This window comes from Xenopus tropicalis, chromosome 4 (assembly GCF_000004195.4).
Source record: "Xenopus tropicalis strain Nigerian chromosome 4, UCB_Xtro_10.0, whole genome shotgun sequence".
In the NCBI taxonomy this organism is placed as follows: domain Eukaryota; kingdom Metazoa; phylum Chordata; class Amphibia; order Anura; family Pipidae; genus Xenopus; species Xenopus tropicalis.
The window spans coordinates 35,135,274-35,162,700 of NC_030680.2; positions in this window are offsets into that span (position 1 = coordinate 35,135,274).

Genomic DNA, 27,427 nt, shown 5'->3' on the forward strand with positions numbered 1-27,427 from the left:
GTGTAGCTGATTGGTCTGATTTGTGGAGTATATCTTCACAATCTGGTTTATAGAGTATTTCTCAGGTGTATGGTTTATGGAGTTTACCTTAATTTTCTGGTTTATTGAGTGTAGTTCAGTGTAATGAGTTGTGGAGTATATCTCAATGATCTAGTTTATAGAGTATTGCTTAGTGGTATGGTTTCTAGAGTGAAACAAAATGATTTTTTTAGTGTGAATGAAATGTATAACCCACTCCAGATACCTTGTGCTTCGGTTTAAACAATAATACTTAACTCTGGAGCGCCCTCCTCTGTGCAGACTTCCCAGATGAGGTCTTATGGGATAAAAAAAAAAAAAAATAGTGTAATATAATATTGATAATCACCCCTCCAAACGTTTTTATATCCAAAACAAATCTTGTGAACACCACTACCTAATTTACTTCACTTTTTTGGGAAAGTACAATCCACTGCAAAGTGTTTAAAGTTCGTGTCTATTTAAATAGGTGAATTTCCATATTTCACACTCTTCCGTGACTTCCTTTTATCCCCAACCAATTGTGCATATACTTACAGACCAGCACTATGGTCTTGGAGCTTGTAACAAATTCCCTCTTGGTAGAACTATAACTCCCAGCTTCTCTTTCTCAGCTGCTGCTGCTGAACAAATATACAGCGGACATGTGTAAAATCCTAAAACTTTATTCAAAAACATATTAAAAGTTAAACTCACAAACGCCATAAACATTGCGCCCATTGGGAGTCCTTTTTTAACAGCGTCGGATCCTTGCTTGCTTTTCAGTCTCCTTATGCGATTGCTCAGAGGAAGCCAGTCGGCGAAGCGGTGTAGAGAGACGCCAAAGGGGGAACGCGAACGGAGAGACTTGCAAACCAGGACCAAAGCGAATACTGCAGATCGCATAAGGAGACTGACAAGCAAGCAAGGATCCGATGCTGTTTATAAAAGGACTCCCGATGGGCGCAATTTTTGGCGTTTTGAGTTTAACTTTAATTTGATATGTTTTTAGGATTTTACACATGTCCGTTGTATATTTGTTCAGCAGCAGCTGAAAGTGGAGAAAGAGAAGCTAGGAGTTATATAGTTCTACCAAGAGGTAGAATATTTGGTAGAGAAGAGAGCAAAATTAGTTTAAAACCAGCAAAGGAGAGAAAGAGAGTGAAACAAGTAAGTTGCAAATTTAAAAAGGCGATTGTCATGTTTATAGGGTGAAATCTTTGCATCTTTCTTGTAAATTTACGAAGATTTTGTACACTGATTTTATGACTGCTCTTTATAACAACTTTTGTCATTTTGGGGCTAATTTTAATTTTATTGACTAAATTTGCAGTTGGGATAAACATTTTTCAACAAATAGGAGAAATAGTTTGTTGAACTACCTATGTGCAGCAGTGAGATAAGTAAGTTTGTATTTAAGCGGAGTTACATGGGCAAAGCAAAGCCTTTTTATTTCCTAGGTGAGACATTTGAAATTAGGACATCCAACAAAAAGGCACATTTCTTGGTTTTAAAGTTAATATTTTCCTTCTATGTTGTCATGGGATGCTGCATGCACTATGATCTGGTGAAACTGGATTTTAACTGCCATAGGGCTAATGTATTGAGAAGTTGAGTGCACTGTGTAAACAATTCCTTCATATTTTTTAGGTCATTTTGGGCAAAAGAAGATGAAGGAAAAGATAAAGAGAAAGTGAAGAAGAAGGACGTTTGGTAAAGAGAAGAGAGAAACGGGATACAAGTAAAATGCAATGTTATTATTTTATTATCTATGTCCTTGCTGGCTCTCTAAGGGGTTAGGTCCCTTTGCAAGGGATCTCATGTTCAACCAAAGAGGTCCTTCATGGAAGGTTAGGTAGAGGATGGGTATGTTGCACCTCTTCGGTTGAACATGTAACCCCCAACTGAGAAAGGGTACAGGAGTGCTTCTGGTCTTTAGCAATTTAATTGTCCTATTACATGTATATGCTAATGTATATAGATAGAATAAATACACACTATATATAGGTATGGGCAGGGTTGGACTGGGGCGCAGGGACCCTCCCCTGACCCGGTAATCTCTGGGCAATCCCCTGAGCCACTGGTCTCCTCCCCTGATGCGCTTAAGGCAAGTTTCAATTAGGTGTCCCTAAGGCAGCGGCCCCTGTGAGCCCGACACCTCCCAGTCCAACCCTGGATATGGATATAGATACTAAGATAGATAGATGGATGGTTCAATTAGTGTAACTCAGTGGTCTGGATCAGTGAGTGATGCTCCGTGGTCTTCTTCATTGAGTGTAACTCAGTGATCTGGTTCAGTGAGTGTAGCTCAGTGGTCTTGTTCAGTGAGTGTAACTCAGTGGTCTTGTTCAGTGAGTGATGCTCCGTGGTCTTGTTCATTGACTGTAACTCAGTGATCGTGTTCAGTGAGTGTAGCTCAGTGTTCTGGTTTAGTGAGTGTAGCTCAGTGTTCTTGTTCAGTGAGTGTAGCTCAGTGTTCTGGTTCAGTGAGTGTAGCTCAGTGTTCTAGTTCAGTGAGTGTATCTCAGTGGTCAAGTTCAGTGAGTGTAGCTCATTGTTCTGGTTCAGTGAGTGTAGCTCATTGTTCTGGTTCAGTGAGTGTAGCTCAGTGTTCTGGTTTAGTGAGTGTAGCTCAGTGTTCTTGTTCAATGAGTGTAACTCAGTGGTCTTGTTCAGTGAGTGTAACTCAGTGATCTCTTTCAGTGAGTGTAACTTTGTGATCTGGTTCAGTGAGTGTAACTCAGTGATCTTGTTCAGTGAGTGTAACTCAGTGGTCTTGTTCAGTGAGTGATGCTCTGTTGTCTTGTTCAATGAGTGTAACTCAGTGGTCTTGTTCAGTGAGTGTAGCTCATTGTTCTGGTTCAATGAGTGAAGCTCAGTGGTCTTGTTCAGTGAGTGTAGTTCATTGTTCTGGTTCAATGAGTGTAACTCAGTGGTCTTGTTCATTGAGTGTAGCTCAGTGTTCGAGTTCAGTGAGTGTAACTCAGTGGTCAAGTTCAGTGAGTGTAGCTCATTGTTCTGGTTCAATGAGTGTAACTCAGTGGTCTTGTTCATTGAGTGTAGCTCAGTGGACTTGTTCATTGAGTGTAAGTCAGTGTTCTTGTTCAGTGAGTGTAACTCAGTGTTCTTGTTCAGTGAGTGTAGCTCAGTGTTCTGGTTCAGTGAGTGTAGCTCAGTGTTCTGGTTCAGTGAGTGTAGCTCAGTGTTCTGGTTCAGTGAGTGTAGCTCAGTGTTCTGGTTCAGTGAGTGTAGCTCAGTGTTCGAGTTCAGTGAGTGTAACTCAGTGTTCTTGTTCAGTGAGTGTATCTCAGTTGTCAAGTTCAGTGAGTGTAGCTCAGTGTTCTTGTTCAGTGAGTGTAGCTCATTGTTCTGGTTCAGTGAGTGTAGCTCAGTGTTCGAGTTCAGTGAGTGTAACTCAATGTTCTTGTTCAGTGAGTGTAGCTCAGTGTTCTAGTTCAGTGAGTGTATCTCAGTGGTCAAGTTCAGTGAGTGTAGCTCATTGTTCTGGTTCAGTGAGTGTAGCTCAGTGTTCTGGTTTAGTGAGTGTAGCTCAGTGTTCTTGTTCAATGAGTGTAACTCAGTGGTCTTGTTCATTGAGTGTAGCTCAGTGTTCTGGTTCAGTGAGTGTAGCTCAGTGTTCGAGTTCAGTGAGTGTAACTCAGTGGTCTTGTTCAGTGAGTATAGCTCAGTGGTCTTGTTCAGTGAGTGTAACTCAGTGGTCTTGTTCAGTGAGTGTAACTCAGTGGTCTTGTTCAGTGAGTGTAACTCAGTGGTCTTGTTCAGTGAGTATAGCTCAGTGTTCTTGATCAGTGAGTTTAGCTCAGTGTTCTTGTTCAGTGAGTGTATCTCAATGTTCTAGTTCAGTGAGTGTATCTCAGTGGTCAAGTTCAGTGAGTGTAGCTCAGTGTTCTTGTTCAATGAGTGTAGCTCATTGTTCTGGTTCAGTGAGTGTAGCTCAGTGTTCGAGTTCAGTGAGTGTAACTCAATGTTCTTGTTCAGTGAGTGTATCTCAGTGGTCAAGTTCAGTGAGTGTAGCTCATTGTTCTGGTTCAGTGAGTGTAGCTCATTGTTCTGGTTCAGTGAGTGTAGCTCAGTGTTCTGGTTTAGTGAGTGTAGCTCAGTGTTCTTGTTCAATGAGTGTAACTCAGTGGTCTTGTTCATTGAGTGTACCTCAGTGGTCTGGTTCAGTGAGTGTAACTTAGTGATCTCTTTCAGTGAGTTTAACTCAGTGGTCTTGTTCAGTGAGTGTAACTCAGTGGTCTTGTTCAGTGAGTGTAACTCAGTGGTCTTGTTCAGTGAGTGTAACTCAGTGGTCTTGTTCAGTGAGTATAGCTCAGTTTTCTTGATCAGTGAGTTTAGCTCAGTGTTCTTGTTCAGTGAGTGTAGCTCAGTGTTCTGGTTCAGTGAGTGTAGCTCAGTGTTCGAGTTCAGTGAGTGTAACTTAGTGATCTCTTTCAGTGAGTTTAGCTCAGTGGTCTTGTTCAGTGAGTGTAACTCAGTGGTCTTGTTCAGTGAGTGTAACTCAGTGGTCTTGTTCAGTGAGTGTAACTCAGTGGTCTTGTTCAGTGAGTGTAACTCAGTGGTCTTGTTCAGTGAGTGTAACTCAGTGGTCTTGTTCAGTGAGTGTAACTCAGTGGTCTTGTTCAGTGAGTGTAACTCAGTGGTCTTGTTCAGTGAGTGTAACTCAGTGGTCTTGTTCAGTGAGTGATGCTCTGTAAGCGCAAGTGTGCAAGTGTAAATGTAATCCTGCAAGTCAGTTTGTAAGCATGCAGGGCTAAATGTGCAGGTGTAAGTGTGCAAGTGTATCAGTTTGTAAGTGTGCAAGTTCAAATTTACAAGTGTAAGTGTGCAAGTGGAAGTGTGTCAGCGTGCAAGTGGAAGTGTACAAGTGTGCAACTGTAAGTGTGGAAGTGTACAAGTGTGCAACTGTAAGTGTGTAAATGTACAAGTGTGCAACTGTAAGCGTTGAATTGCAAGTGTGTAAGTATGCAAGTGTAAGGGTGTAAGTGTGCAAGTGTAAGTGCGCAAGTGTAAGTTTGTAAGTGTGTAGGTGTAAGTGTGTAAGTGTGCAAGTGTACAGGTTTAAGTGTGTAAGTGCAAGTGTAAGAGTATAAGTGTTAGCGTGCAAGTGTGCAAATGTAAGTGTGTAAGTGTAAGCATGCAAGTTTAAATGTGTAAGTGTGCAAGTGTAAATGCGTAAGTGTGCAAGTGTAAGTGTGTAAGTGTACAAGTGTAAGTAAGTGTGCAAGTGTAATTGTGCAAGTTTAAGTGTGTATGTGTAAGCATGCAAGTGTAAGTGTTCAAGTGTAAGTGTATAAGTGTAAGTGTGTAAGTGTAGGTGTGCAAGTGTGTAAGCGTAAGTGTGCAAGTGCAAGTGTGTAAGTTTAAATGTGTGTGTGCAAGTGTAAGTGTGCAAATGTAAGCGTGTAAGAGTAAAAGTGTATGCAAGTGTAAGTGTGCAAGTGTAAGCGTACAAGTGTGCAAGTTTGCAAGTGTAAGTGTTTAAGTGTAAGTGTGCAAGTGTGCAAATGTAAGCGTGTAAGAGTAAAAGTGTAAGTGTGTAAGTCTGAAAGTGTAAGTGTACAAGTGTGTAAGTGGGCAAGTGTAAGCGTACAAGTTTAAGATACAAGTGTGCAAGTGTAAGTGTGCAAGTGTATGTGTAGGTTTAAGTGTGTAAGTGCGTAAGTGTAAGCGTGCAATTGTGTAAGTGTTAGCGTGCATGTGTGCAAGTGTGCAAATTTAAGTGTGTAAGCGTGCAAGTGTATGTTTGCAAGTGTGTAATTGTAAGTGTGCAAGTGTAAGCGTTCTAGTGTAGGTGTGCAAGTGTAAGTGTGTAAGCGTTCAAGAGTAAGTGTGCAAGTGTGTAAGCATGTTAGTGTAAGCGTGCAAGTGTAAATGTGTAAGTGTGCAGGTGTAAGTGTAAGAGTGTAAGTGCAAGTGTAAGGTACAAGTGTGCAAGTGCACGTGTGTAAGTGTAAGCGTGCAAGTGTAAATGTGTTAGTGTAATCGTGCAAGTGTAATCGTGCAAGTGTAATCGTGTAAATGTGCAAGTGTAAGCGTGTAAGCGTGTAAGAGTGTAAGTGCAATTGTAAGCGTGCAAGTGTAAGGTACAAGTGTGCAAGTGCACGTGTGTAAGTGTAAGCATGTAAGAGTGCAAGTGTAAATGTGTAAGTGTAAGCATGCAAGTGTATGTGTTTAAGTGTGTAAGTGTAAGCGTGCAAGTGTAAGTGTGTAATTGCAAGTGTACAAGTTTGAGTGTGTAAGTGTGCAAGTGTACATGTACAAGTGTAAGCATGCAAATGTAAGCGTGCACAAGTAAGTGTAAGCATGCAAGTGTATGTGTCTAAGTGTAGACGTGCAAATGTGTAAGTGTGCAAGTGTGTTAGTGTAAGCTTGCAAGTTTGTTAGTGTAAGCGTGCAAGTGTAAGTGTGTAAGCGTGCAAGTGTATGTGTCTAAGTGTAGAAGTGTAAGCGTGTAAGTGGAAGTGTGTGTAAGTGTCCAAGTGCAAGTGTGTTAGTGTAAGCGTGCAAGTGTGTGTAAGAATTTAAGTGTAAGTGTGTAAGTTTGTAAGTGTAAGCGTGCATTTGTAAGTGTGTAAGTGTAAAAGTGCAAGTGTGTTAGTGTAAGCGTGCAAGTGTGTAAGCGTGCTAGTGTAAGTGTGTAAGCGTTCAAGAGTAAGTGTGCAAGTGTGTTAGTGTAAGCGGGCAAGTGTAAGTGTGTAAGTGTGCAGGTGGAAGTGTGAAAGTGTAAGTGTGTAAGTGTGAGTGTGTAAGTGTACAAGTGTGCAAATGTAAGCGTCCAAGTATAAGTGTGCAAGTGTAAGTGTAAGCGTGCAAGTCTAAGGTACAAGCGTGCAAGTGTAAATGTGTAAATGTGTAAGTGTAAGCGTGCAAGTGTAAGCGTGCAAGTGTAAGTGTGTAATTGCAAGTGTATAAGTTTGAGTGTGTAATTGCAAGTGTATAAGTTTGAGTGTGTAATTGCAAGTGTATAAGTTTGAGTGTGCAAGTGTACATGTACAAGTGTAAGCGTGCAAATGTAAGCGTGCACATTTAAGTGTGCAAATGTGAGTTTTAAGTGTAAGCGTGCAAGTGTATATGTCTAAGTGTAGAAGTGCAAGTGTAAGTGTACGTAAGTGTGTTAGTGTAAGCCTGCAAGTTTGTTAGTGTAAGTGTGCAAGTGTGTAAGTTTGAGTGTTTAAGCGTGTAAGTGTCCAAGTGCAAGTGTGTAAGTGTGTTAGTGTAAGCATGCAAGTGTGTTAGTGTAAGCGTGCAAGTGTAAATGTGTAAGTGTAAGTGTGCAAGTGTAAGTGTGTAAGCGTTCAAGAGTAAGTGTGCAAGTGTGTTAGTGTAAGCGGGCAAGTGTAAGTGTGTAAGCGTGCAAGTGGATAAGCGTGTAAGTGTGCAGGTGGAAGTGTGAAAGTGTAAGTGTGTAAGTCTGAGTGTACAAGTGTGCAAATGTAAGCGTCCAAGTATAAGTGTGTAAGTGTAAGCGTGCAAGTGTAAGGTACAAGCGTGCAAGTGTAAATGTGTAAGTGTAAGCGTGCAAGTGTAAGTGTGTAATTGCAAGTGTATAAGTTTGAGTGTGCAAGTGTACATGTACAAGTGTAAACGTGCAAATGTAAGCATGCACATTTAAGTGTGCAAATGTGAGTTTTAAGTGTAAGCGTGCAAGTGTATATGTCTAAGTGTAGAAGTGTACGTGTGCAAGTGTAAGTGTGTTAGTGTAAGCCTGCAAGTTTGTTAGTGTAAGTGTGCAAGTGTGTAAGTTTGAGTGTGTAAGCGTGTAAGTGTCCAAGTGCAAGTGTGTAAGTGTGTTAGTGTAAGCGTGCAAGTGTGTAAGTGTGTTAGTGTAAGCGTGCAAGTGTGTTAGTGTAAGCGTGCAAGTGTAAAAGTGTAAGTGTGCAAGTGTAAGTGCAATAGCAAGTGTATAAGTTTGAGTGTGTAAGTGTGCAAGTCTACATGTACAAATGTAAGCGTGCAAATGTAAGCGTGCACATGTAAGTGTGCAAATGTGTGTGTGCAAGTGTATGTGTCTAAGTGTGTAAGTGTCCGTGTGCAAGTCTAAGTGTGTTAGTGTAAGCTTGCAAGTTTGTTAGTGTAAGCGTTCAAGTGTGTAAGTTTGTAAGTGTAAGCGTGCAAGTGTAAGTGTGTAAGTGTGCAGGTTTAGGTGTGTAAGTGTTGAAGTGTAAGCATGCAGGTGTGTAAGTGTAAGCGTGTAAGTGTAAGCATGCAGGTGTGTAAGTGTAAGCGTGTAAGTGTAAGCGTGCAAGTGTAAGTGCGCAAGTGTAGTTAAGTGTGCAAGTGTGTGTGTAAGCATGCAAGTTTGTAAGAGTAAGTGTTCAAGTGTACGTGTTTAACTGAGTAAGTGTAAGCGTGCAAGAGTAAGTGTGTAAGCGTGGAAATGTAAGTGAGCAAGTGTAAGTGTGCAAGTGTAAGCGTGCAAATGTAAGTGCGCAAGTGTGTAAGTGTAAATGTGTAAGCATGGAAGTGTAAGCGTGTAAGAGTAAGTGTGCAAGTGTAGGTGTACAAGTGTAAGTGTGTAAACATTCAAGAGTAAGTGTGCAAGTGTGTAAGCATGTTAGTGTAAGCGGGCAAGTGTAAGCGTGCAACTGTAGGTGTACAAGTGTTTAAGTGTAAGCGGGCAAGTGTAGGTGTGCAAGTGTGTATGTGTAAGCGTGCAAGTGTAAGTGTAAATGTGTAAGCGTGGAAGTGTAAGTGGGCAAGTGTAAGTTTAAGCGAGCAAGTGTATGTGTCTAAGTGTAGAAGTGTAAGTGTGCAAGTGTAATTGTGTTAGTGTGCAAGTTTAAGTAAGTGTAAGCGTGCAAGTGTAAATATGTAAGTGCAAGTGTGTAAGTATAAGTGTGCAAGTGTACAACTGTAAGCGTGCAAGTGTAAGTGCAAGTGTAAGCGTGCAAGTGTAAGGTATAAGTGTGTAAGCGTGCACATGTAAGTGTAGAAGTGTAAGCGTGCAAGTGTAAATGTGTAAGTGTGCAAGTGTATAACTGTAAGTGTACAAGTGTGCAAATGTAAGTAAGTGTGCAAGTGTAATTGTGCAAGTTTAAGTGTGTATGTGTAAGCGTACAAGTGTGTAAGTGTATAAGTGTAAGTATGTAAGTGTAGGTGTGTAAGTGTAAATGTGTAAGTGCAGTGTGCAAATGTAAGCGTGTAAGTGTGCAAATGTAAGCGTGTAAGTGTAAAAGTGTAAGGGTGTAAGTATGCAAGTGTAAGAGTGCAATTGTAATTCTGCAAGTTTAAGTGTGCAAGTGGAAGTGTGGAAGTGTAAGCGTGCAAGTTTAAGATACAAGTGTGCAAATGTAAGTGTGCAAATGTATGTGTAGGTTTAGTGCGTAAGTGTAAGCGTGCAAGTGTGTAAGTGTTAGCGTGCAAGTTTAAGATACAAGTGTGCAAGTGTTAGCGTGCATGTGTGCAAGTGTGCAAATGTAAGTGTGTAAGCGTGCAAGTGTAAGTTTGCAAGTTTGTAATTGTAAGTGTGCAAGTGTAAGCATTCTAGTGTTGGTGTGCAAGTGTAAGTGTGTAAGCGTTCAAGAGTAAGTGTGTAAGCGTGTTAGTGTAAGCGGGCAAGTGTAAGTGTGTAAGCGTGTTAGTGTAAGCGGGCAAGTGTAAGTGTGTAAGCATGCAAGTATAAGTGTGCAAGTGTAAGTGTGTAAGCGTGCAAGTGGATAAGTGTATAAGTGTGTAAGCGTGCAAGTGTAAGTGCAACTTTGTAATGGTAAGTGTGCAAGTGTAAGCGTGCTAGTGTAGGTGTGCAAGTGTAAGTGTGTAAGCGTTCAAGAGTAAGTGTGCAAGCATGTTAGTGTAAGCGTGCAAGTGGATAAGTGTGTAAGTGTGCAGGTGTATGTTTAAGAGTGTAAGTGCAAGTGTGCAAGTGTAAGGTACAAGTGTGCAAGTGCACGTGTGTAAGTGTAAGCGTGCAAGTGTGTAAGTGTAAGCGTGCAAATGTCAGCGTGCACATGTAAGTGTGCAAATCTGAGTGTAAGTGTAAGCGTGCAAGTGTATGTGTCTAATTGTAGAAGTGCAAGTGTGTAAGTGTACGTGTGCAAGTGTAAGTAAGTTAGTGTAGGCCTGCAAGTTTGTTAGTGTAAGCGTGCAAGTGTAAGGTACAAGTGTGCAAGTGCATGTGTGTAAGTGTAAGCGTGCAAGTGTAAATGTGTAAGTGTAAGCGTGCAAGTGTGCAAATGTAAGTGTAAGCGTGCAAGTGTATGTGTCTAAGTGTAGAAGTGTAAGTGTACGTGTGCAAGTGTAAGTGTGTTAGTGTAACCATGCAAGTGTAAGCGTGCAAGTTTATGTGTGCAAGTGTAAGTGTAAATTTGCAAGTGTAGGTGTGCAAGCATGTAAGTGTGCAAGTGTGAGCGTGTAAGCATAAGTGTGTAAGTGTAAGAGTGCACGTGTACGTGTGCACGTGTAAGTGTGCACGCTTACACGTGCACGCTTACACGTGCACGCTTAAACTTACACCCTTACGATTGCACACTTATGCACTTTCACCTGCACGCTTACACTCACACACTTACAGTTGCATGCTTACACTTACAATTACAGACTTACACTTACAGACTTACACTTACACACTTGACCTTGCACACATACGCACATACACTTGCATGCTTACACTTACACACTTACACTTGCACGCTTACACTTACACACTTACACTTTCATGCTTACACACTTACACTTACACACTTACACTTGCACACTTTTACACTTGCACACTTCCACACTTACACTTGCACACTTACACACTTACACTTACACATTTGCACACTTACACTTGGACACTTACACTTGCACACTTACACTTACTTGCGCACTTACACTTGCACACTTGCACACTAACCGTTGCACACTTACACTTGCACACTTACACTTACACACTTACACCTGCACACTTACACACTTACTCTTGTACACTTGCACACTTACACTTGCACACTTACACTTGCACTCTTACACACTTACACTTGCACACTTACACTTACACCTGCACACTTACACACTTACACTTACAAATTTACAATTGCACACTTACACTTACACTTGCACATTTACACACTTACACTTGCACACTTACACACGCATACTTACACTTGCACATTTACACACTTACACTTGCACACTTACACTGGCACACTTACAAATTTACAATTGCACACTTACACACGCACACTTACACACTTACACTTGCACACTTACACTTATAGACTTACACACTTACACTTGCACACTTACACTTGCACACTAACACATGCACACTTACACACTTACACTTTCACTTACACTTGCACACTTACACACTTACAATTGCACACTTACACACTTGTACACTTGCACACTTGTACACTTACACACTAGTACACTTATACTTGCACACATACACACTTACACCTGCACACTTGCACACTTACACTTGCACTCTTGTACACTTGCACACTTACACTTGTACACTTGCACACTTTCACTTACACTTGCACTCTTGTACACTTACACACGCACACTTACACGTGCACACTTATACTTGCACTCTTACACACTTACGCTTGCACACTTCCACACTTGCACACTTACACTTGCACACTAACACACTTACACACTTGTACACTCGCACACTTACACTTACAAATTTACAATTGCACACTTAAACTTACACACTTACACTAACACACTTGCACACTTACACTTGCACACTTCCACACTTGCACACTTCCACACTTACACTGGCACACTTACACTTACAAATTTACAATTGCACACTTACACTTGCACACTTACACACTAAACTCGCACACTTGTACACTTCCACACTTACACACGCATACTTACAGTTGCACATTTACACACTTACACTTGCACACTTACACACTTACACACTTACAATTGCACACTTACACTTGCACACTTACACTTGCACACTTACACACGCACACTTACACTTGCACATTTACACACTTACACACGCACACTTACACACGCACACTTACACACACTTTCACTTACACTCTCACACTTTCACTTACACTTGCACACTTACACTCACACACTTACAATTGCACACTTACACTTGCACACTTACACCTGCACACTTACACTTGCACACTTACAATTGCACACTTACACACTTACACTTGCACACTTACAATTGCACACTTACACACTTACACTTGCACACTTACAATTGCACACTTACACACTTACACTTGCACACTTACACTTATACACTTACACTTGCACACTTACACACTTACACTTACAAATTTACAATTGCACACTTGCACACTTACACACGCACACTTACACTTACAAATTTACAATTGCACACTTAAACTTACACACTTACACTAACACACTTGCACACTTACACTTGCACACTTACACTTGCACACTTACACTGGCACACTTACACTTACAAATTTACAATTGCACACTTACACTTACACACTTGCACACTTACAAATTTACAATTGCGCACTTACACTTGCACACTTACACACGCACACTTACACTTGCACCCTTACACTTGCACACTTTCACTTACACTTGCACACTTACACTAACACACTTACAATTGCACACTTACACTTGCACACTTACACACTTGTACACCCTCACACTTACACTTGCACACTTACACTTGCACACTTACACTTGCACATTTACACTCTTACACACGCACACTTACACACTTACAATTGCACACTTACAATTGCATACTTACACTTGCACACTTTCACTTACACTTGCACACTTACACTTGCACACTTACACTTACACACTTACAATTGCACACTTACACTTGCACACTTACACTTGCACTTTTACACACGCACACTTACACTTGCACATTTACACACTTACACACGCACACTTACACACGCACACTTGCACTTTCACTTACACTTGCACACTTACACTCACACACTTACAATTGCACACTTACACTTACACACTTGTACACTTGCACACTTACACTTACACACTTACAATTGCACACTTACACACTTGTACACTTGCACACTTACACTTGCACACTTACACTTGCACACTTACAATTGCACACTTACAATTGCACACTTGCACATTTACACACTTACACTTGCACAGTTACACTTGCACACTTACACTGGCACACTTACACTTACAATTTTACAATTGCACACTTACACACTTACACACGCACACTTACACACGCACACTTACACTTACACACTTACAATTGCACACTTACACACTTACACTTGCACACTTATACACTTACACTTGCACACTTCCACACTAACACTTACAAATTTACAATTGCACACTTTCACTTACACTTGCACACTTACACTTACACACTTACAATTTCACACTTACACTTATACACTTGCACACTTACACACTTACAAATTTACACTTGCACACTTACACACGCACACTTACACTTGCACATTTGCACACTTACACACTTACACACGCATACTTACACATGCACATTTACACACTTACACTGGCACACTTACACTGGCACACTTACACTTACAATTGCACACTTACACTTGCACACTTACACACGCACACTTGCACATTTACACACTTACACACGCACACTTGCACTTTCACTTACACTTGCACACTTACACTCACACACTTACAATTGCACACTTACACTTACACACTTGTACACTTGCACACTTACACTTGCACACTTACACTTACACACTTACAATTGCACACTTGTACACTTGCACACTTACACTTGCACACTTACAATTGCACACTTGCACATTTACACACTTGCACACTTACACTGGCACACTTACACTTACAATTTTACACTTACACACTTACACACGCACACTTACACACGCACACTTACACACTTACACACTTACAATTGCACACTTACACACTTACACTTGCACACTTATACACTTACACTTGCACAGTTCCACACTAACACTTACAAATTTACAATTGCACACTTTCACTTACACTTGCACACTTACAAACTTACAATTGCACACTTACACTTACACACTTGTACACTTGTACACTTGCACACTTACACTTATACACTTGCACACTTACACACTTACAAATTTACAATTGCACACTTGCACACTTACACTTGCACATTTGCACACTTACACACGCATACTTACACTTGCACATTTACACACTTACACTGGCACACTTACAATTTTACAATTGCACACTTACGCTTGCACACTTACACACGCACACTTACACACGCACACTCACACACTTACACTTGCACACTTACACACGCACACTTACACACTTACACTTGCACACTTACACACTTGCACACTTACAAATTTAAAATTGCGCACTTACACTTGCACACTTACACACGCACACTTACACTTGCACACTTACACTTGCACACTTACACTTGCACACTTTCACTTACACTTGCACACTTACACTTACACACTTACAATTGCACACTTACACTTGCACACTTACACACTTGTACACCCTCACACTTACACTTGCACCAGAGGTCACCCCTTTAGATTAGAGGAAAGGAGCTTCCATTTGAAGCAGCGTAGGGGGTTTTTCACGGTGAGGGCAGTGAGGTTATGGAATGCCCTTCCTAGTGATGTGGTAATGGCAGATTCTGTTAATGCCTTTAAGAGGGGCCTGGATGAGTTCTTGATCAATCAGAATATCCAAGGCTATTGTGATACTAATATCTACAGTTAGTACTAGTGGTTGTATTTATAGTTTATGTATGTGAGTGTATAGATTGGTAGGTGTGGGTTAGGTGTGCTGGGTTTACTTGGATGGGTTGAACTTGATGGACACTGGTCTTTTTTCAACCCTATGTAACTATGTAACTTGCACACTTACACTTGCACATTTACACATTTACACACGCACACTTACAATTGCACACTTACACACTTACACTTGCACACTTACACACTTACAATTGCACACTTACACTTGCACACTTTCACTTACACTTGCACACTTACACTTACACACTTACAATTGCACACTTACACTTGCACTTTTACACACGCACACTTACACTTGCACATTTACACATTTACACACGCACACTTACAATTGCACACTTACACACTTACACTTGCACACTTACACACTTACAATTGCACACTTACACTTGCACACTTTCACTTACACTTGCACACTTACACTTACACACTTACAATTGCACACTTACACTTGCACTTTTACACACGCACACTTACACTTGCACATTTACACACTTACACATGCACACTTACACACGCACACTTGCACACTTTCACTTACACTTGCACACTTACACTCACACACTTACAATTGCACACTTACACACTTGTACACTTGCACACTTACACTTGCACACTTACACTTGCACACTTACAATTGCACACTTACAATTGCACACTTGCACATTTACACACTTACACTTGCACAGTTACACTTACACACTTGCACACTTGCACACTTACACACTTACAATTGCACACTTACACTTACACACTTACACTTGCACACTTACACTTATACACTTGCACACTTACAAATTTACAATTGCACACTTGCACACTTACACACGCAGACTTACACTTGCACATTTACACACTTACACTTGCACACTTACACACGCATACTTCCACTTGCACATTTACACACTTACACTGGCACACTTACACTGGCACACTTACACTTACAATTTTACAATTGCACACTTACACATGCACACTTACACACGCACACTCACACACTTACACTTGCACACTTACACACGCACACTTACACACTTACAATTGCACACTTACACTTGCACACTTACACACTTGCACACTTACACACTTACACTTGCACACTTATACACTTACACACTTGCACACTTCCACACTAACACTTACAAATTTACAATTGCACACTTACACTTGCACACTTACTTACACTTGCACACTTACAAATTTACAATTGCACACTTACACACGCACACTTACACTTGCACACTTACAGTTACACTTACACACTTACAATTGCACACTTACACTTGAACACTTACACACTTGTACACTTGCACACTTACACTTGCACACTTACACGTGCACACTTACACGTGCACACTTACACTTGCACACTTACACTTACATACTTACAATTGCACACTTACACACTTGCACACTTACACTTATACACTTACACTTGCACACTTCCACACTAACACTTACAAATTTACAATTGCACACTTTCACTTACACTTGCACACTTACACTTACACAGTTACAATTGCACACTTGCACACTTACACAGGCACACTTACACTTGCACATTTACACACTTACACTTGCACACTTACACTTACACACTTACACACGCATACTTACACTTGCACATTTACACACTTACACTGGCACACTTACACTGGCACACTTACACTTACAATTTTACAATTGCACACTTACACTTGCACACTTACACACGCACACTCAAACACTTACACTTGCACACTTACACACGCACACTTACACACTTACACTTGCACACTTACACTTACAATTTTACAATTGCACACTTACACATACACGCACACTTACACACACACACTTACACTTACACACTTACAATTGCACACTTACACACTTACACTTGCACACTTATACACTTACACTTGCACACTTACACACTTACACTTACAAATTTACAATTGCACACTTACACAGGCACACTTACACTTGCACATTTACACACTTACACTTGCACACTTACACACGCATACTTACACTTGCACATTTACACACTTACACTGGCACACTTACACTGGCACACTTACACTTACAATTTTACAATTGCACACTTACACTTGCACACTTACACACGCACACTTACACACTTACAATTGCACACTTACACTTGCACACTTACAATTTTACAATTGCACACTTACACATACACGCACACTTACACTTACACACTTACAATTGCACACTTACACACTTACACACTTACACTTGCACACTTATACACTTACACTTGCACACTTCCACACTAACACTTACAAATTTACAATTGCACACTTTCACTTACACTTGCACACTTACACTTACACACTTACAATTGCACACTTACACTTACACACTTGTACACTTGCACACTTACACTTGCACACTTACACTTACACACTTACATTGCACACTTACACTTACACACTTACACTTGCACACTTACACTTATACACTTACAGTTGCACACTTACACACTTACACTTACATATTTACAATTGCACACTTGCACACTTACACACGCACACTTACACTTGCACATTTACACACTTACACTTGCACACTTACACTTACACACGCATACTTACACTTGCACATTTACACACTTACACTGGCACACTTACACTGGCACACTTACACTTACAATTTTACAATTGCACACTTACACTTGCACACTTACACACGCACACTCACACACTTACACTTGCACACTTACACACGCACACTTACACACTTACAATTGCACACTTACACTTGCACACTTACACACTTACACTTGCACACTTACAAATTTACAATTGCACACTTACACTTACACACGCACACTTACACTTGGACACTTACAGTTACAATTGCACACTTACAATTGCACACTTACACTTGAACACTTACACACTTGTACACTTGCACACTTACACTTGCACACTTACACTTGCACACTTACACTTACATACTTACAATTGCACACTTACACACTTACACTTGCACACTTACACTTATACACTTACACTTGCACACTTCCACACTAACACTTATAAATTTACAATTGCACACTTTCACTTACACTTGCACACTTACACTTACACAGTTACAATTGCACACTTACACACTTACACTTACACTTGCACACTTACACTTGCACACTTACACTTATACACTTACACTTACACTTACAAATTTACAATTGCACACTTGCACACTTACACAGGCACACTTACACTTGCACATTTACACACTTACACTTGCACACTTACACACTTACACACGCATACTTACACTTGCACATTTACACACTTACACTTACAATTTTACAATTGCACACTTACACTTGCACACTTACACACGCACACTCAAACACTTACACTTGCACACTTACACACGCACACTTGCACACTTACACTTACAATTTTACAATTGCACACTTACACATACACGCACACTTACACACACACACACTTACACTTATACACTTACAATTGCACACTTACACACTTACAATTGCACACTTATACACTTACACTTGCACACTTCCACACTAACACTTACAAATTTACAATTGCACACTTTCACTTACACTTGCACACTTACACTTACACACTTACAATTGCACACTTACACTTACACACTTGTACACTTGCACACTTACACTTGCACACTTACACACTTACACTTGCACACTTACACACTTACACTTGCACACTTACACTTATACACTTCAGGTTGAGAAAAGTTGATCCATTTTCCTACGCTGTCTGTGTGCCTGACTGAAAACTACAGAAATCCGCTTAAGTGCAGCCACACACGGAGGGGCGGAGGTACACGAGTAAAACACAAAAGCAGGCAATTTTAGGTGTATGTACGCTCCACCCCACTGCGTGTGGTTGCACGAATTCTGTAGTTTTCAGTCAGGCACACAGACAATGTAGGAAAACTTTGGTCAACCTGAAGGAAAAAGGCAGGGCTGAGAGAAACAGATCTACGCTTCATGTGACCTCGCCCTTAGATGAAGGTGCAATGAGGCTGTGACCACAAAATTCATGCAGACAGCAACAAGAGATCCTCTGCACTCACCCATTATCAATATATATAGGACATTAAGACATTCTATGCATTAAGCTACCAAGGTATGCCCCCCCCCCCCACCTTAAAGCAAAACAGGATTGTTTGTCCTAATGGTTAAAAATGTAATGGAGAGAATTACATTCCCTTGTTTATTATAGTTTATACAGGAGCAGTGGCCAGCTCCATGTTGTATCTCCCACCCTTCCCAGCTACAGTCAAGTGATCCCAGTGAGTGTACGACTGGCCAGACTGGGAATGACAGCATAAAATATATTGCAATATATGGACAAACAATCCCTGTTTTTTTTTTTAATGGAAGGGCATATCTTGGTAGGTTAATGCATATCTTGGTAGGTTAATGCATAATGGATAATGGGTGAGTGCAGAGGACCTCTTTTACAGACACTAATTGTATCTGGTGATCCTGCCCAGTTGCAAAATATTTCTGAACTGAGGCTTAGTCCAGTGACGGACTGGGCCACCAGGATACCGGGAAAAAACCCAGTGGGCCCCAGCGGCCCAGACTCCATCCCTGTTGCTGCTCCCCCGGCCACCGGTGACTCCCCTGACTCATTTCACTTGTAGTTGTATCTACGTTACATGTATTCAGCATCTCTGACCCCTGCAGCATTGCCTTGTCATGTTTCCCACTCTGCTACTGAGAATACGTGATCCTTATTTATTATCATTGTATTTATTTGTCCTATAGTGATCACAGGGAAAAGCCCCTTGCTGCAGTACCCAATGTTATGCTTTCGTTTTTAGGATAATTTAAAAAATGCAATTAGAATTTTAACTGTACTGAAATCGGATGTTTAATGCCTTTTTACGACAATAAAGTCAAATATAATATCAGTGTTGTTGGCTGTTTCTCTTTCACATATCAGTTTTTCTGTTTCTTACTTTAACTGTTTGACTGCAGTTGTTTATCATGTACAGCATCAGCTGTAAAGGACCTGAGTGCCCTTACCTAATATCTTACATTTCTGGCTTTCTCCTCTGACTGTACTGACAATGGGACAGGGAAGGGAAGAATGGAATAACTGTTTTTGCCTTGATTTAGGGGTATACAAGAGGACAGTTGCACTGTATGGAGCAGACATAGGTAATAATCATCTCAAAACATGCCACCAAAAATGCCCCATGTTCCATGAGGGGTGGGTTGCAAACAGGTGGAGAGAAGTGGGACTGGGCCTGTTGAAACCTTGACCCAAAGAGAGGGTTACCTCCACATAGCAAAAGTTACTTCACTAAAACTTACGCAATTCATATGCCTAGAAACTTACATAACTTACATGTATCTATCAAACAATGTCAGTGGAGAGAAACTCCACTGACTCCCTATGAATTAAATAACTTAAGGTAAATCCCACTGCCCCCAAAAATCTGGCTGACTTATTAGCATGTTATTGCAGGTTATAGGCAAGTGGTTGAGGTTTAAAGTAACAGTTGTAGACAGGAGTGCTTGTGCAGAGTGGATTTCCCACTATTTCCTACTGTTGTTTCTAGGAAATCACACATTGATCTTTGGGACCGTATGCAACTCATGTGACACAGTGTCGGACCGGCCCGCCAGGATACCAGGAACACTACCGGAGGGCTCAGGTGTCAGTGGGCCCTCTTGCTTCTAACCATTTGGCCTAATTCATGGTCATTACTTATTTCTGTATGGGAACAAGGAAGCTTTATAGATAGATAGATAGATAGATAGATAGATAGATAGATAGATAGATAGATAGATAGAGTATGCACATAGGCGGAGGATGACTTTTTTGTTTGGGGAGGCTAAAGATGGCCCATACACAGACTGACCTACAGCTAATGTGACACTTAGTGGATTCACTGCTGGTGTAAAAAATTAACCTCCCAACTACCTCTGGCAGTTCCCACTGACTCCCAGGGATACTGTGCAGAAGTGCGGGTGGGGGAGATTTTTTTAACCCTAAAATGCTTAGGATGTAAAAGCATTCATACGTGCACTTCTGTTAGGGGTTCTCTATACATTTGTGTTCAGTTAGGTTAAAGGGGTAGTTCACCTTTAAATTAACTTTTAATATGATGTAGACACTGATATTCTGAGACAATTTGCAATTGGTCCTCTTTTATTTTTAATGTTTTTTCGGTTATTTAGCTTTTTTGTTCAGCAGCTCTCCATTTGGTATTTCAGCAGCTATCTGGTTGCTAGGGTCTTATATACCAGGTAGTGGTTTAAACAAGAGATGGGAATATGAATAGTTAAGGGGCCTGCATGGAAAAATAAAACTGTAGCTTCACAGAGCAATACTTTTTGGTCAGTGACCCTCATTTGAAAGCTGGAAAGAGGCAGAAGCAAAAGGCAAATTATTCAAAAACTATATAAAATTAACTAGGAAGACCAATTGCAAAGTTGCTAGGAATAGGCCATTCTATAATATACTACAAGTTAACTTAAAAGTGAACCTCCCCATTAGATGTGTTTAAGTTAGCTTTATAGAGAGAGAGGCAGCAGGTACTGACATCCCAGGCACATTATATACAGCGAGACGCAGTCTTTATATACAAAACCAGCACATTAATATGCCATGAGGAGCAGTGGGTACAGATGGCAGATATTCCGGCCCTGGCACTATAACACTGGCACTGATACACAGCATTGGCCCCACTGTAACTTACTATAAATGAAAAAAACAATGACAAAAGTAAAAAAAAAAATAGAATGTGCGAAAAACCATAACAAATATATAAAAGCACAATGAGCTTTGTCAGGGGGAAAAATTAACTTACCCTCCATCTGTTAGGGTAGGGGATATTATAAATGTCAGATGACAAAAAACAATTTAATTCCAGGTAGTGGGTCAGCCTTTAGAACATATACAGTATAGTACCTGTGGGATGAAAACTGCAGCAAAGTTCAAAGCTGGTTCATGGGTAAACTTACAGTCTGCAGATTCTTCTTTTTTAAGTCTTCATTTCTGCCTGTCTCCAGTTTGCAAAATTTCCCGATCCCTGTCTGCATCTGTGTCTTGATTGGTCAATTTTACTGTCTGTCAAGAAAGCTGTGCTCTGATTGGAGAATATACAAGAAGAAAGATCCAATCAGAGCACAGCTGATTAGAGCAGAACCCGGAGCTTGCAGGGACAGGAGAAGATTTGCAGGACAGCGCAGAAACGGAGCCAGGTTTTTTTATTTTATTTTTAGGGTGCCAGAGCAGGTTTGGGGAGTCTTAGCCTCCCCTAGCCTTATTGAAAATCCGCCTATGACCATTACTGTGACTGATAGGATATGGGATGCTCGAAAGACACATAGTGGTGACAAGGGAACCAAGCAAGATGCATCAATGCACAGGAGAATCCTTTTGCTCTTGAAAAAGCGTGACGGTAATCATGTAAAATGCATCAAGATAAGCTACATTGTCATGAGTCTGCTGAACGGATTGTATTCTGACATTTTTTTTTAAACAGTGTATACTTGTGAGTAGCCAATGTTGTTTTAAATTTTTAATTGCAATAAACAGTATTATACTATTGGCATTCCCTCTGTCTTTCCATAAATTTGAGGAGGAGTTCACTTGATCCAACGGACCTTAGTTTTATGATTGATTGGATTTTAGAAGCAGGCACGGGAAAGCTATTTAAATTCTTTGTGGGAAGAGCAGAGGGGGGGCGCACAGCCCTTTGAAGTAGGCAGGCAATGGAAAGATCAAGCCTGCCTGCTATCTAGTTCACAATGCGAGGGAGGGGGAACTCTTTGAAGCAAACGTCAAGCTGAATCCTCCCAGTTTATGATGTAGTCCTTTTTACAGATTGAGAAGTTACAGTCGGGTTGCCAGACAGTCGGGTTCAGGATTTTCAGTAGGATTGATGACCTATAGGTAGGTTAGGGTAGGTAGGTTCATATTTTTAAAAATAAATTTTTTGGTGTCAGTATCACTTTAACTGAAACTTTATACACTATTGGTTGTATTATAGTTTGTTTTAATTTTTATGTGCTTTCACCACTTTTTACATGAGCATTTTTGGAGTCTAATCAGAGGGGACATTATTTACTGGAATCTGCAAGCAACTTTCATCGAGCATCAAGGAGAACTTCATGAGAAATTAACCACATATAGCACTGAGTATTTTTACACTTTGTCTAGTCTCCCAGAATGCTTATCCCTTACACATCCCACCTTGTTACCCCACCCCCAACCAAAGAAATACATAAACTAGGACTGGGTTAAAAACAGCCACATGTTTTTATTTACAAGTGTACAAAATTAAACATTACATTGAGTTTATGACCAGAACGTACAAAAATATACATCAAATCCAGGAATGTTTGCCACACTTTGAAATCTGTAACGGGCTACCTGCTGTGCCGGCCACATTGGATAGGTATGTAAAGCAGGGAACTATAAACAATCTGTCTGGGATCCCTACCTGTAGAGAGTCCAATGACCACACCTGGTTGATTGCCATTATTGACCCTTGCAAGCATTCCATCCACTGACCCCATAAGCTGCAATGACATGCAATGAAAAAGACCCACCAACTACAGACTCCTAAGGGAGTGGGCGGGATAGAACTCTTCTTTATGCTGATCTGGAAGTGACGCACACTCCCACTCCCAATGACTTCTGGCTTTGCGGCATCTCCTCTACAACCCCTTGTAACCTACCTGACCTACCCCATGGAGGCTACTCCCCCTTTGTCCAAGACTACAGGTAGGGGGCACTCCTCATGTTCTGTCCATCTATCTACGGTATATTATTGTCCTTTATTTACTGAGATCTTCATTTGTCTCCTTACCTCATGCCCCCATTTTTTTCCCTTTTCTCTCAGCCCCCTATTATTTTACATTTGTTTCTTTTTTACATTATCCTACTATTTTACCCCATGCTCTCCTGTCTATCTCCTGCCTACCTTCCTTTAGGAAATAGTAAATAGTAATAATAGTAAATATTAATAGAGCACCCAGGAACTTAGGAAAGACCTATAGTATAGCCTGGGCCTTCAGCTTCTTTTTACTTTGAATTTGGTCCTGTGATGAGGTGACATCACTTGCCAGTGCATCATTACACCAGACCACTAGGAAAAAATGAAACATATACATCTATTATTAGCTAATTAATGAAAATAAATGGTTACTGGTGTTGATGAGCTGGCCATCCTTCATCTGAAAATACATTCTTAAAGACTTACAATATTTCCTGCCGCCTTCTTCTAATTATCCCCAGGGCTAGGCCTTTACTGTAAATACACCCTCAGGTGCGATCACCATGGGTACCTTAAAGATTCCCTCCTGCAAAGGCGCTTAATGTCACCCAGCACAAAGCAATGAAATCATGTAACGTGACACGGGGTGAAACTCCATTGTGCATTCAACTGAATGAAATTGAAAAAAGGGAAATTTTCAGGAAAGAACTGAGTGCAACTGTAATAACTGAAACCAATGTTTCTTTACACATGGAGGGAAATCAATTGTTCGACACTGGTACTGTATATTGTTAGAAAGCAAGAGATTATATTTAAAGGAACAGTACACCAGTATAAAAATTGGACATTAGAAAAAGCAGATAGTGTAATTAAGATTCTGATTTATGGAGGATTAGTGTCTGGAAGTTAAAAGAGTACTAATAATGAATAATGTAAACTTGCTGGATCCATGAAAGACTCTTTCTTCACTTTGAGGCAGTTTATTTACACAGGGGTGCCCATTTCAGCATACAAAACATGAATCATAAAAGTAAACCCAGCCCTCTGGGCACTACCTTCACACATTAGATGAGCTCCCTCACTAACCTGGGCCCCTTGTGGACTACCAGTAAACACACAAATGGTTGGAGTCACCCCTGTACTCATGATACTTCTTTGGGGGGAATTTCTCAGCCTCCTGGCTTTTCTTTCAGTAGAAAATTGTTCTAGCCAAGGCCCCTGTAAGTCCTGAAGCCTGGAATTTCTGCGGCAGTGTTACAGAGGTGTTACTAGTAGAGGAGTACATTGCAGGAGAGGAGAAGGAGGAGGAACCATGAGGATGCAGGACTGCCAGAGCAGCACAAGATTTTGTACAAACTAGAAATGCAGAGAGTGGCCCATAGATAGATGAAGTCTACAAATGAGAAAGGAACAGGGAATAAACCTGGTCCGGCCCTGGCCTTCAATGGCCCTGCTGACCCAAGGCTGCTCCCCATGGATGTCGAACGTTCCTGTGTCCGTTTACACCTGCAAGTTAAGGAGGAGGTAAAATGCGGGGGACCCTTTAGTTTGTAGCCCTGGTGGGCCCTGGACACCCCAGTCTGACACTGGATAGGAGATAGGCTTCAGTGCAATGTACAGTGAGGTTTAGAAGCCTACATACTGAATAAGCACATATACTACCACAAAAAGTGACATGGAAGGAGATTGTAGTTGCAGTTAATGTAGTGACCAACCACAAGTGCACTGACTAAACAATGTAAGGTGTGTGTCCAACTTCAAGTGAAACAGCATCTTCTGCACTATGAGGAGTCGCTCCGTGGAGTAGTTGTGATTTGGAAACTTACAGAGAACAAAACAACTCCAATGCACCTGGCGGGTATTATAATTGATGTAATGTAATACTGAATGTATTATGCTAAATAAAACCATACCATTACTACTAATATTACTACTACAGGGGCCCCCAACACCTGTCTGACCCCCTCCCCCGAACACAACTAAATTAAACTTATCTGCAGCACGTCGGGGGGGGGGGGAGGGAAGCCAGCGGAGCGCCCTGTGGGTATCGGGTCTGGGCTGCCAGGGCCCAATGGCTTTTTTTTCCCAGTGCCCTAGCAGCTCAGTCTAATGCTGCAAGAAGTGACTTAACTGAATGATAGGAACAAAAAAAATAACATTAAAAATTTCAACCAAATAATTCAAAGAACAAAAGCACTACTGCGATGCATGCAGACTCTCAAGGCACAAAGTTGTGCAATTTCTCTATTCCTATTCCTTCCTGTAACATAAAGATAACTTCCTACTCCTCAGAGAGAAATATTTCACTGATAGTTTTAAGAATAGCAGCATGCTCCTTTGTTTTGCTGTAAAATGTGGAATTGATCATAAAAATGTGTTTGGATTTTTTTTGTCATTAGTTCATACTGTAAATCCAAAACCCGCTGAGGGGTCAAGGCTGATTATGAAAGGAACGTTTTCAAAAAATATATAAATATATGTGTATGGTGGGATAGTAGCATACCAAATGTTTATATCGACCAGGGTGTAAAAACCCCAAGCCCGTTACATGTGTGTTCAATCCCACTCAATCATAGAGAGTTACCAAATTCAGCAAAATCAATGTAAGTACAAAGCTCACCCAGGTCCAGAGGTGGTCCGGGTGCTCAAGGCCCCGAACCCGTAGCCGAAGGGAAGAAAATCAAGGTATAATAGAGGAACTTCAAGCACGACCGGACACAGGAGTCTGCTAAAAGGCGATCTTTATTCTTCCATTTAAAATCAAAGTGCCTGACGCGTTTCGTGCGCGTGCACACTTAATCATTAATCATATACGGTCCTAAGGTTAATGCTATACATTACACGTTATACTATTGGACTATATCACTTTATAGGAGTCTGTTTTGAGATTTGTCTGTGCAATGTATTCTCCTTTAATTTTAGATTGGTGGGGGTGTGGCTTGGTCCTGCCCGTTACCTTTGTCTTACTATTTAAACTCCATTGTAACCTTTTTTGTTTGCCTATTATTAAGTGCGCACGCGCACGAAACGCGTCAGGCACTTTGATTTTAAATGGAAGAATAAAGATCGCCTTTTAGCAGACTCCTGTGTCCGGTCGTGCTTGAAGTTCCTCTATTATACCTTGATTAGTTCATACTGTGCTCTAGAAATATTTGCTTTACACCTAGTCAGTTTATTGAGTATACCATAATAAATCTGGCCGATGGAAAGACATTCAGGTTTATCTGTGCACCCCCCAGTGATTCAACCCTTCCTTCTCCTTTAATACCTTCTCCAATCAGAAGCCGATCTGCTAGTTCCTTTCAATTCACTACCTGTACTGGGCTGTGAAGGAAGTGTCAGCGGGGGCCTCCGGCACCCACGGGAAGGGTGAAGTCAGGATCAAGGAGGAAGGCCGCTTCCAGCGAGTCCGAGCGAAGTACAGATGCGGGGTAATCCAATAGAGAGGTCAGGTTCAGGCAAAGGTCACTTAAGGCAGGCAGCAAGGTTCAAGGTCAGGAACAGGCAATTAAACAGCAACAGGAAAGCAGATGAGACAAATAGAGACCCAGGAACACAATAGGTATATTGAGCTATACTCGGGCATTGAACCTGGGTCCCTGGCATCCTTTAAAGTTTGAATTTGGCGCCATAGCGCGTGACGTCATCGCGCCGGCGTCCTTGCGCCCACGTGGAGTCCTGGGCGCCGCCATCTTGGATCCGCCGCGCTGAGAAAGAGGACGCCGCCGCACACCAGGTAGGGAGCGCTTCGTGACAGTACCCCCCCCCCACGGGGGGCCACTGAACCACCAGGCCGAGGCTTCTGAGGGAATTGACCATGGAACGCCTTCACAAGACGAGGAGCATGTACATCAGAATCTTTCTCCCAGGAGCATTCCTCAGGGCCGAATCCCTTCCATTGGACGAGGTACTGG